Here is a 10,954-nt window from a genome sequence, read left to right on the forward strand (position 1 = left end):
TAGAACTAATTGTTTTTCCTATTTCCATTAGGAAAATCATTTTCCTCATTTTTCAACTTATTTTTCTTGAGAAAATATTTTAACCAATCAAATATGAGAATGTTGGAAAACATTCCTACATACCAAACTTACTCATAATATGAGAATGTTGGAAAACATTCCTACATACCAAACTTACTCATAAAATCAATCCATTATTTTTTAAAGGAGAAACTAAGCTAATGCACCATAAAAGTAAAACAAATATCTCTTTATAATTAATACCCCAAAACTATCAGTAGTGGGAAATACATCTCCTCTGCAATTACAATCCCTTTCAAAATAGGAAAAATTGTATGAAATAACAAACTATTAATTCAAAATAAATGTTATAACCACAGTTTCATTTAATTCTAATTCATAGCAAACACTTTGTCATTCGCCTCTCTCCCCAGAAATCTCGCTCGACACTCTCCAAAATTCTTGCTCGTCACTCCCTCGCCTCTCTCACTTTATACAAATGCAAATGTATAAATTGTGTTTGTGTTTGTATAAAGTGAGAGAAACTGTATATACAAATACAAATACATATATTTTCATCCTATACACTTATAATTATACAAATACAGATCTTCCCCTACTAGTTCTCTTTTGCCTTTCTCACTTTCTCGCTTTATACAAACACAATTATACAAATTACAATGTATATTTTTTGTTGTATAAAGTGCGAGAGAAATATTTGATATACAATTGTTTTATTTCGATTCAATTGTATACAAATTCAAATTTTATGCAGATATAGAAATACAATAATTGATATATATACATAGTGGTTTCATATATACAATTATCTAACCGATATATATATACAATCGCTGCGCTTTTATACAAACGAGATGCCCTGCCTGCGATTTATACAAATTTGTCGTCATGGGTAATTCTAACATTTCCAACGAGCTCTTTTTTGAAATTTTGAAACGAATTCCTGCCAAGTATTTAAAGCGTTTTAGGTGTGTTTCAAAATCTTTTAGCTCTCTTACATCAGAATCTTTATTCATTGAAGTACACCAAAAAAGTCGTGTAGCTGAATTTCTTATGTATCACATAGCTTTGAAGGACAAATATGTCATATACAATCTAGGACAAGATGACTTAACTTGTGTTTCTTATCCCTTCAAATACTTGGATGATCGATGTTTTCGAAATCTTCATCGTTAATCAGGGTCTATCAATGGCATAGTTTGTATATGGAACAATCAAGGATATGTTGCTATTTGTAATTCGTTCACAAGAGATCATGCCTTTCTTCCTATATCATCGACGAAAAAAATTACAACACGTTCAATTACAAGTTGCTCTTTAGGGTTTGATCCCACCAACAAGAAATTCATAGTATTGAAGGCAAACTTGGTAATTAATACACTTCAAGTGTGTTTCTGGATTTTCATCATTGGGGTGCACAAATCATGGAGGGAGGCATACATAAATATTCCCAATTTTTTCCTAAGAAGGATAGTGTTTTTATCGACGGTGTTATTTATTTTTGTAAATTTATTCGGACTACGTTATTATATAGTTGCATTCAGTATTGGAGATGAGAAGTTGAGGTAAGGGGATACTCACCAAGATTAATAGATGTAAAGGGACAAGTTGCACTAGTGAGTATTTCAAATTTTCTCGTCACACATTTACATGTTCTACAAAATGAGACAACATGAATAAAGCAATCGATTGAGCTACCATCAAAATTATCATTAGACCCATTTTGTATTCCTTTATTTACCACTCATTTTAAGGGAGAGCTATCACTTTCAACTTGTGGGATTTACCCTTGTTTATATATGACATTGAAAGGAAAGATTGGAGAATAGTTGAGATACATGAAATTTAGGAACAAAAAACTAGAAGTAGGAATCACTTTGGTGTTGCGCTAAATCTTATGGAGAGTATTTGGCCCTTGACATGATCTAAGCAGAGCTAGGGGAGCAAGGTCATCGGAGAATTACACCATATACATAGTCAAAATTATTTTTATGTATATACGTAGACTTTGAATTTCCTTTGTTTCTTGGTATGTGTTACTTTTTCTAAGCTTCTTTATGGTTAAGAATGTTCAGAAAAATATCTACGTCCTGTTTTCATATTTATAGACACCTTAAGCAATAGTTGTTGTCTTTCAAGCTAGTAAGAGTGCTAGATTATACTTTGAATCTTTGTTTGCAAACTATACTTACAGATTTCAAAACTCGAAATATGTCCATTTCTTTTTATGCTTTCACTTCTATTACTTTTTTTTTGGACGGTTCTTTCTTGAGTTGAGGGTACATCACAAATAACCTTTCTATATTTTTATAGGAATAAGGCACTATACTTTTATGGTACTCAACAAATTTCATGAAAAGTAATCACTAATATAATTTTAAAAAAGCCTGAAATAATAAAAATTAGAAAAAGTATTGAGTTAAAAAAAGAAAAAAATTCAGAAATTGCAAACATAATAGACATAATAAAGTTCTATAGCTATAGTTTTGATAACTGCATAACATAGTTATAATTTTTGTTTGCTATAAATTTTGGATGTATACAAATCGTGAATCGAATTGTACAAATTCAGGACTTATATAACTCAGACAAATGATACAAATCATGCGAAATTGAGAATAACAAGAATTAGGGAAACTATAGCCGTAAATTACAATTTTCTTAGATTGTAGTTATAGTACCTAATATAGGCTAAATATTTTTTATTCTACGTAACTTTCTCTAAAATATTTAAGAATTATAATTGTTAGGCAATGTGTGAAAACTTGGGAAGAATGTAAGGAAAGAAAATGTAATTTTTAATTTATTCGATGTATTCCATCCCTTGACAACTTAGTAAAAGGGGAAAAAGAAAGAATATAGACACAAGTTTTATTATGAGAATGAAAAAAAATGTAAATTAACAATTTGTCATCTTCAATCACATTGGCTAAATAATTATATTTATCCTTTTGGTAAAGATTATGTAGTTTTTTTTTTTACTCTAAATATACATGAATATTACCATAGAATCAATGTATTTTTTTTTATGTTTAAAAACAGGGACTTAAAATATGGTCATTGCTTATAATTAAATGACTTCCACAATTATAAGCTTAAGCATCAATTAAGAAATCATTTTTTTCATTGGTAAGAAATTTATTTTCATAAATACAATATTTTAAAATAAAATATTATAAAATTGAAAAATATTTTCATTCGTACCAAACACACCTTTAGAGCATTTACATAAACATTTTCCAGAACCAAGATTTTTACTATGTATATATGTCATTGGAAGAAAATTAAATGGACCAAATTCCATAGTTAAGCATTTATATAAACATTTCCCAGAACAAAGATTTTTGCTATGTATAAATGTCATTGGAAGAAAATTAAATGGACCAAATTCCATAGTTTTCATTCTTCTGATACAATCTGAAATGAAATTTGAAAGTAAATATGATGACCTTTATATGTGATGACAAATATTCATTCTTTATGGGATGAATTCTAAAAGTAAATATAATGGCTTTTATGATGATAGATGTTCAACCTCTTCTTGATGAACTTTAAAAGTAAATATGATGGTTGTTATGACGACATATGTCTATCCTCTATCGGATGAACATTAAAAGTAAATATGATGGCCTTTACATATGGTAATTGAAATTCATCCTCCGTTGAATGAACTGCAAAAGTAAGTATAATGACATTTACGACAACAAATGTTCATCCTCTAGATGACTTTAAAAGTAAATATAATAGCATTTTCAACGATAGACAAACATCCTTTACCGGATGAACTTTAAAAGTAAATATGATGACATTTACATATGGTGATAGACGTTCATCTTCCACTGGATGAACTGCAAAAGTAAATATAATGACCTTTACGGCGACAAGACATTCATCCTCCACTAGATAAATTGCCAAAATAAATATAATAATCTTTACCACGACATGTATCCATTTTCTATCCTATAAACTTTAAAAGTAAATATAATTACATTTACAACGACATACCACATCCTCTAGCAAGATGAAACTAAATATAATGACTTTTACAATCTCCTTTAGCCTTTGTATTGGATTTGACTGATGAAAGAGTAATTTGTTGGGTATATAGCAAGAGCTAATGGGAAATGGAGGGAAGATGAAAAGAGAGGAACTTGAAAAGTTCTCTTATGCCTTAGTAAAGAGGCATTTCTCCCTCATTGGTGGTGAAAAGAAAAATAGAAGTGCGTAAATAGAGAAACACTTCTATTAGTTGTTAAAAGGGTTGGAAAGAGGGACCCCCCTCGCGTCGCCGTCGCTCGATTGGCTCGGCTTCGGCTACGGCGTCGACTTTGGCTTTGGAAGATGATCGATGACAGATTATTTTTTGGACAAAGTTTGTTTTAATTATTTTATTTATTTATTTATTTAATTAAATTAAATTAAATGGCCAAAACATTTCAATTATTTGGTTAATTAACCGAAATGTTCTGACCCGACTCGGATCTGCGCAACCCGTTTTATTTAAAACACTTTCCCATTTTAATTTGAATTTCCCGCCTTTGGAGATGACTGTTCTGAAAGGTTGCAACTTCTCAAGAACAGTCGTGACCGTTTAAAAGGTAGCAAACTTTCATGAAAGGTCGTGTGGTTTCTAAAAGGTTGCAACCTTTCGGAACCAATGCTTCTTGGTTATAAATACCAGTGATTCTTTGGTCTTTTTACTTACGAAAATTTCTGATTTCTTCTTCTTCTTCTGCACAAATTTTATTCGTGTACTTTGTTGCCGTTGAGTGGCTCGCTGCCACCAGAGTTTTGGGTATCAATACACTGGTGATTGAGATCATTCTATCCTGGGAGGACATATTCCAAATCAAACCTTGAATACTAGAGGGGAATAATTTTCTTAAGGGGACACTGTGCATTCAGTGGGCTTGATCTTCTTCCCATTCTGTTTATTACAGATTCTGGTACATTTTACATATTTTAGTTTTTGATAATTAATTTATGTTCTTCACTGTGTAATTAAACTTTGGAAACTTAGTGTTTCTGCAAAGGTTTTTTTGTTAGCACTAGTATTGTTTAGAATACAGATTGCATAACAATCTTAAGGAAATTACATTATTTATTGTTAATATGTGTTTCTGGTGGAGATAAAAAACCTCCGTGATTTTATACTCCTATTAAGTTTGCAATTTAAGTTATTGTTTACTGAATCAATTGTATCGATTCTTATTTATTAGAAATGGCAATTGAGAATGCTACGACTTCAGTGGCTATTGTTGCACCAACCCAAACTGTTGTACCACCAACAGAGAAACCGAGAAAATTCTCTGGTGTGAATTTGAAAGAATGGCAGCAACGGGTATTTTTCTAGATTACCACTCTTGGTAAGCAGAAATTTACTAACAAAGAAACTCAAGTGCCTGCTGATGATATGACAGATAGAGAAAAGTTCATGGTTATTGAAGCATGGAAACAGTTAGACTTCCTATGTAAGGGCTACATTTTAAGTGTTTTAGAGGATGACTTATATAATGTCTATAGTACAATGACTACTTCGAAAGAATTGTGGAATGCACTTGAGAAGAAATATAAGACAGAAGATGCATGCTTGAAAAAGTTTGTGGTCGCAAAGTTTAGACTATAAAATGTCAAATAGTAAAACTGTTGGATCACAAGTACAGGAACTTCAACTTATTTTACATGATCTGATTACTGAGGATATGTTAGTAAATGAAGCTTTTCAGGTGGCTGCAATGATCGAGAAGTTACCTCTTTCGTGGAATGACTTCAAGAATTATTTAAAGCACAAACGCAAGGAAATGAAGCTTGAAGATCTTGTGATTCGGCTCAAGATCGAGGAAGATAACAAGACCGCCGAAAATAAATCTCGTGGGAATTCGAAAATATTGGGAGTTAATATTATTGAAGAAGCTTCTACCAATGGCAAAAAGAGAAAGAAGTCCCAACATACAGAAGTCAAAACAGGCCAAGAAGAAATTCAAGGGCAACTGTTACAACTGTGATAAGGCTGGTCACAAGTCTTCTGACTCTCATACGCCAAGAAAGGATAAGGACAAAGGCAAAAGTCAAGCAAACATCGTGGAAGAGATGGAAGGTGCAGATGACCTCTGTGCAATGATCTCGGAGTGCAACTTAGTTGGAAATCCTAAGGAGTGGTTTCTCAACTCAGGTGTCACTCGACATATTTGCTATGCAAAAGAAGCTTTTGCAACGTATACTCCTGCTGAGTTCGATGAAGACTTGTTCATGGGAAACACAGAAACAACAAGGATTGCAGGAACTAGAAAAGTAATGTTGAAAATGACATNCAAAAGAAGCTTTTGCAACGTATACTCCTGCTGAGTTCGATGAAGACTTGTTCATGGGAAACACTGAAACAACAAGGATTGCAGGAACTAGAAAAGTAATGTTGAAAACGGCATCCGGCAAGGTGTTGACTTTGAACAACATTCTGCACGTTCCTACTACTAGAAAGAATTTAGTTTCTACTGCATTGCAGCTCGTTAAGAACGGGTTTAAGTGTGTCCTAGTTAGTGACAAAGTTGTAATAAGTAAGAATAAGATGTTCTTAGGAAAGAGCTACCTCACTGAGGGCCTCTTCAAACTGAATGTAATGGTTGTTGACAGTATAAAATTTTTGCTTCTATTTACTTATTGGAGTCAAATGATTTATGGCATGCCCGTTTGGGACATGTAAATTACAATGCCTTGCGAAAATTTATTACTTTAGAAGTATTCCCTGACTTCAAATGTGATAAATAGAAAAGTGAAATTTGTGTGGAATTTAAGTTTGTTAAACATCCTTATAAGTCTGTTGACACGAATTCAAAACCTTTAGACTTAATTAACACAAATATATGCGATATGAAGTCAATATTATCTCGCGGTGGGAAAAAGTATTTTATAACGTTTATTGATGATTGCACTCGATTGTGTTATGTAAATTTGCTCAATAGTAAGGATGAAGAAATTGGCGCATTTAAGCAATACAAAAATGAAGTGGAGAAGATTCGGAGTGATAGGGAAAAATAGGAATCTCCTTTTTGTGGAGCTATGTTTGGAATATGGTATTATTCATCAAACTAGCACCGTATACACCACAATCAAACGGATTGGTGCAACGAAGGAACACAACATTAAATAAAATAATGAATGCCTTGATAATCAGTTTTGGTTCACTGCAAAACCTGTAGGGTGAGGCCATCCTTACAGCTAACAAGATACTCAATAGGGTACCCCATAGCAAAACACAATCGATTCCATATGAGTTATGGAAAGGAAAGAAACCGAACTTGAAATATTTCAAAGTGTGGGGGTGTCTAGCCAAGGTAGAGGTTCATTTACCTAAGAGGGTGAATATTGGACCCAAAACAGTGGATTGTGTATTCATTGGATATGCGGTGACCAGTAATGCCTGTTGGTTTTTGGTTCACAAATTTGATAATCCTGAAATTCATGTTAATACGGTAATTGAGTCAGATAACGCTGAGTTCTTTGAACACATTTATCTGTATAAAACTGAATGTGAGTCGACAAGCGAAAGACCTAAACAACCACAGAAAGAATCAACGAAAAATATGCTACCTAACGAGGATCCTAGGCGTAGTAATTGCCAACAGATTTCCACTTCTTTCGGACCAGATTTTGTGGCATTCTTGCTTGAAAATGAGCCTCAAACATTTAAAGTAGCTATGTCTTCGTCTGAGTCAACTTATTGGAAAGAAGCAGTCACTAGTGAGATCGAATCAATTTTAAGTAACCATACTTGGGAATTGGCTGATCTTCCTCGAGTAAATAAATCTTTAGGACCAAAGTGGATCTTTAAAAGGAAAATGAAAGCCGATGGGACTATTGACAAATATAAGACTAGACTTGTAGTCAAAGGATACAGATAAAAAGAAGGTCTGGACTACTTTGATACATACGATCCATTAACAAAGATAACATCAATTAGGATGTTAATAGCACTAGCGGTAGTGTATGATCTTAAAATCCACCAAATGGATGGACATCCTTCTTAAATGGAGAGTTGGAGGACAAAATTTACATGGAACAATCTGAAGGGTTTGTAGTTCCTGGTAAAGAAGAGAAAGTGTGCAGGCTTGTGAAGTCGTTTTATGGGTTCAAGCAAGCACTCAAACAATAGCATGCTAAATTTGACCAAACAATGTTGGCAAATGGATTCGAGATTAACAAATGTGATAAGTGTGTTTACATTAAAAACGTTCAGAATCATGAAGTCATTGTTTGTGTGTATGTTGATGACATGTTAATAATGAGTAAAGATATTGACGATATAAATTCTACTAAGTGCATGTTGTCTAGCAAGTTCGATATAACGGACTTAGGAGTTGTTGATTTGATCTTAGGGATCAAGATTCTCAAAACTCCTCAGGGACTAGAATTATCTCAATCTCATTTTATTGAAAGAGTATTGGATAAGTTCAAGTACTTGAATTTCAACGATGTCAAAACTCCAATTGATTTAAGCTTTACATTTCAAAAGAATAAAGGTGAAAGTGTCTCTCAATTGGAATATGCCAAAGCGTTGGGAAGTTTGATATATATTATGAATTATACACGACCAGATATAGCATGTGCTATTAACAAGCTGAGTCGGTTCACTAGTAATCCTAATCAAACTCACTGGATGAAACGTGTGTTGGGGTATCTGAAACATACACAACACTATGCTTTACATTATAATAAATATCCTACAGTGATTGAAGGATATAGTTATGCAAATTGGATCATCGGGTCAAATGAAGTAAAATCCACAAGCGGTTATGTGTTTACACTTGGTGGAGGAGCAGTCTCTTGGAAATAGTCCAAACAGATATGTATTGCTCGCTCCACAATGGAATCTGAATTTATTGGATTAGATAAGGCCGGTGAAGAAGTTGAATGGCTCCGGAATTTCTTAGAGGATATTCCATTCTGGCCCAAACCTGTGGAACCTGTTTGCATACATTGTGATAGTCAAGAATCAATAGATAGGGCAGGGAGCGTCAGGTACAACAGAAAGTTTCATCATATACGACGGAGACATAATACCTTAAGGCAACTACTCTCTAGTGGAATCATCACAATTGACTATGTGAAGTCAAGAGATAATGTGTCAGATCCACTAATGAAAGGCCTAGTGAGAGAGGCAGTTGAAAGATTATCTAAGCGAATGGGTTTACGGCTTAGGACAAGTCGTCATGGCGGTAACTCTATCTAGCAGACTTGAGATCCCAAGAGCTAGATCAAGGAGAAATCAAAGTTGTGACTGACGGTTCGACATTGTCAATCAACTCAATCCATTCTCATGAGGAAGACAATGTTCAGGAACGAGGTTAAAACATTAAGGTTTGTTAATAAGTTAATAAAGCTTAATATTTTTAATGATTTGCTACGTTTGGCAGATTTGACCAAGTAGTGTATCTATGCGATGACACAATTAAAAATCACCAATGAGAGTGTGAAGTGTAAGCTACTTCAAAGAGAATTTTTTGTCAAAAGCTTATTCTCTATACACTTATGAAACCAGGAGGTGTTCATGGCTGAAACAAACACAACCATAAGAACCATAAACGCTAAAGGGTTAAATGTGTGACATATGGTTGTCTAGGTATACATCAAAGCTCGACGTTTCAAAGATATCGCATCTACCGATTAACCGAGTATATCCGATATATGTTCACTACGAAAAGTTCAATGGAAAACCTACTTATCCAGATGCAATTGATCTTTGTTTGTAAAGTACACACTCGTCTGTGCATTCCTTTATGTTATAACCATTCCCCATTCATGGGGTGGATTGTTGGGTATATAGAAATAGTTAATGGGAAATGGAGGGAAGATGAAAATAGAGAAACTTGAAAAGTTCTCTTATGCCTTAGTAAATGGGAATTTCTCCCTCATTGGTAGTGGAAAGAAAAATAGAAGTATTTAAATAGAGAAACACTTCTATTAGTTGTTAAAAGGGTTGGAAAGAAGGACCCCCTCGCGCCGTCATCGTCGTTGCTCACTAGGCTTTGGCGACGGCTACGACTACGGCTTTGACTTTGGCGACGGCTACGACTACGGCTTTGACTTTGGCTTTGGAAAATGATCGATCGATTATTTTTTGGACAAAGCTTGTTTTGATTATTTAGTTAATTATTTGTTAATTAATTAAATAAATAAATTAAAAGGCAAAAACATTTCAATTATTTGGTTAATTAACCGAAACATTTGTACCAGACTCGAATCCGCGTGACCCATTTTATTTAAAACAATTTCCCAATTTAATTTGAATTTCCCGCCATTGGAGATGACTGTTCTGAAAGGTTGCAACTTTTCAAGAACAGTCGTGACTGTTTAAAAGGTTGCAAACTTTCATGAAAGGTCGTGTGGTTTCTGATAGGTTGCAACCTTTCGGAACCAATGCTTCTTGGCTATAAATACCAGTGATTCTTCGGTCTTTTTACTTACGAAAATTTCTGATTTCTTCTTTTTCTTCTGCACAAATTTTATTCGTGTACTTTGTTGCCGCTAAGTGGCTCACTGACACCAGAGTTTTGGGTATCAATACACTGGTGATTGAGATCATTCTATCCTAGGAGGACATATTCCAAATCAAACCCCGGATACTATAGGGGAATAATTTTTTTAAGGGGACACTGTGCATTCAGTGGGCTTGATCTTCCTCCCATTCTGTAATATACAGATTCTGGTACATTTTACAGATTTTAGTTTTTGTTAATTAATTTTTGTTCTTCACTGTCTTATTTAAACTTTGGTAACTTAGTGTTTCTGCAAAGGTTTTTTTTTGGTATCACTAGTATTGTTTAGGACAATTTCTCTTTACATAACAAAATTTAAATAACTTTCTTAAAGTGGTATCTTCGTTTTTTAATATGAAAAGAGACGAACATAACTTTTTTTTTGGGGGGGGGGGGGGGGG

The 10,954-nt window shown here is 33.7% G+C and overlaps 1 protein-coding gene across 1 annotated transcript in view; it reads right to left on the reverse strand.

The window, feature by feature from the left end:
• The window catches only part of LOC125841344 (uncharacterized), a 404,974-nt gene that overhangs the window by 388,297 nt on the left and 5,723 nt on the right, over positions 1-10,954 (reverse strand). The window lies entirely within an intron of this gene.

Source organism: Solanum stenotomum, chromosome 1 (genome assembly GCF_019186545.1).
Source record: "Solanum stenotomum isolate F172 chromosome 1, ASM1918654v1, whole genome shotgun sequence".
Lineage (NCBI taxonomy): Eukaryota > Viridiplantae > Streptophyta > Magnoliopsida > Solanales > Solanaceae > Solanum > Solanum stenotomum.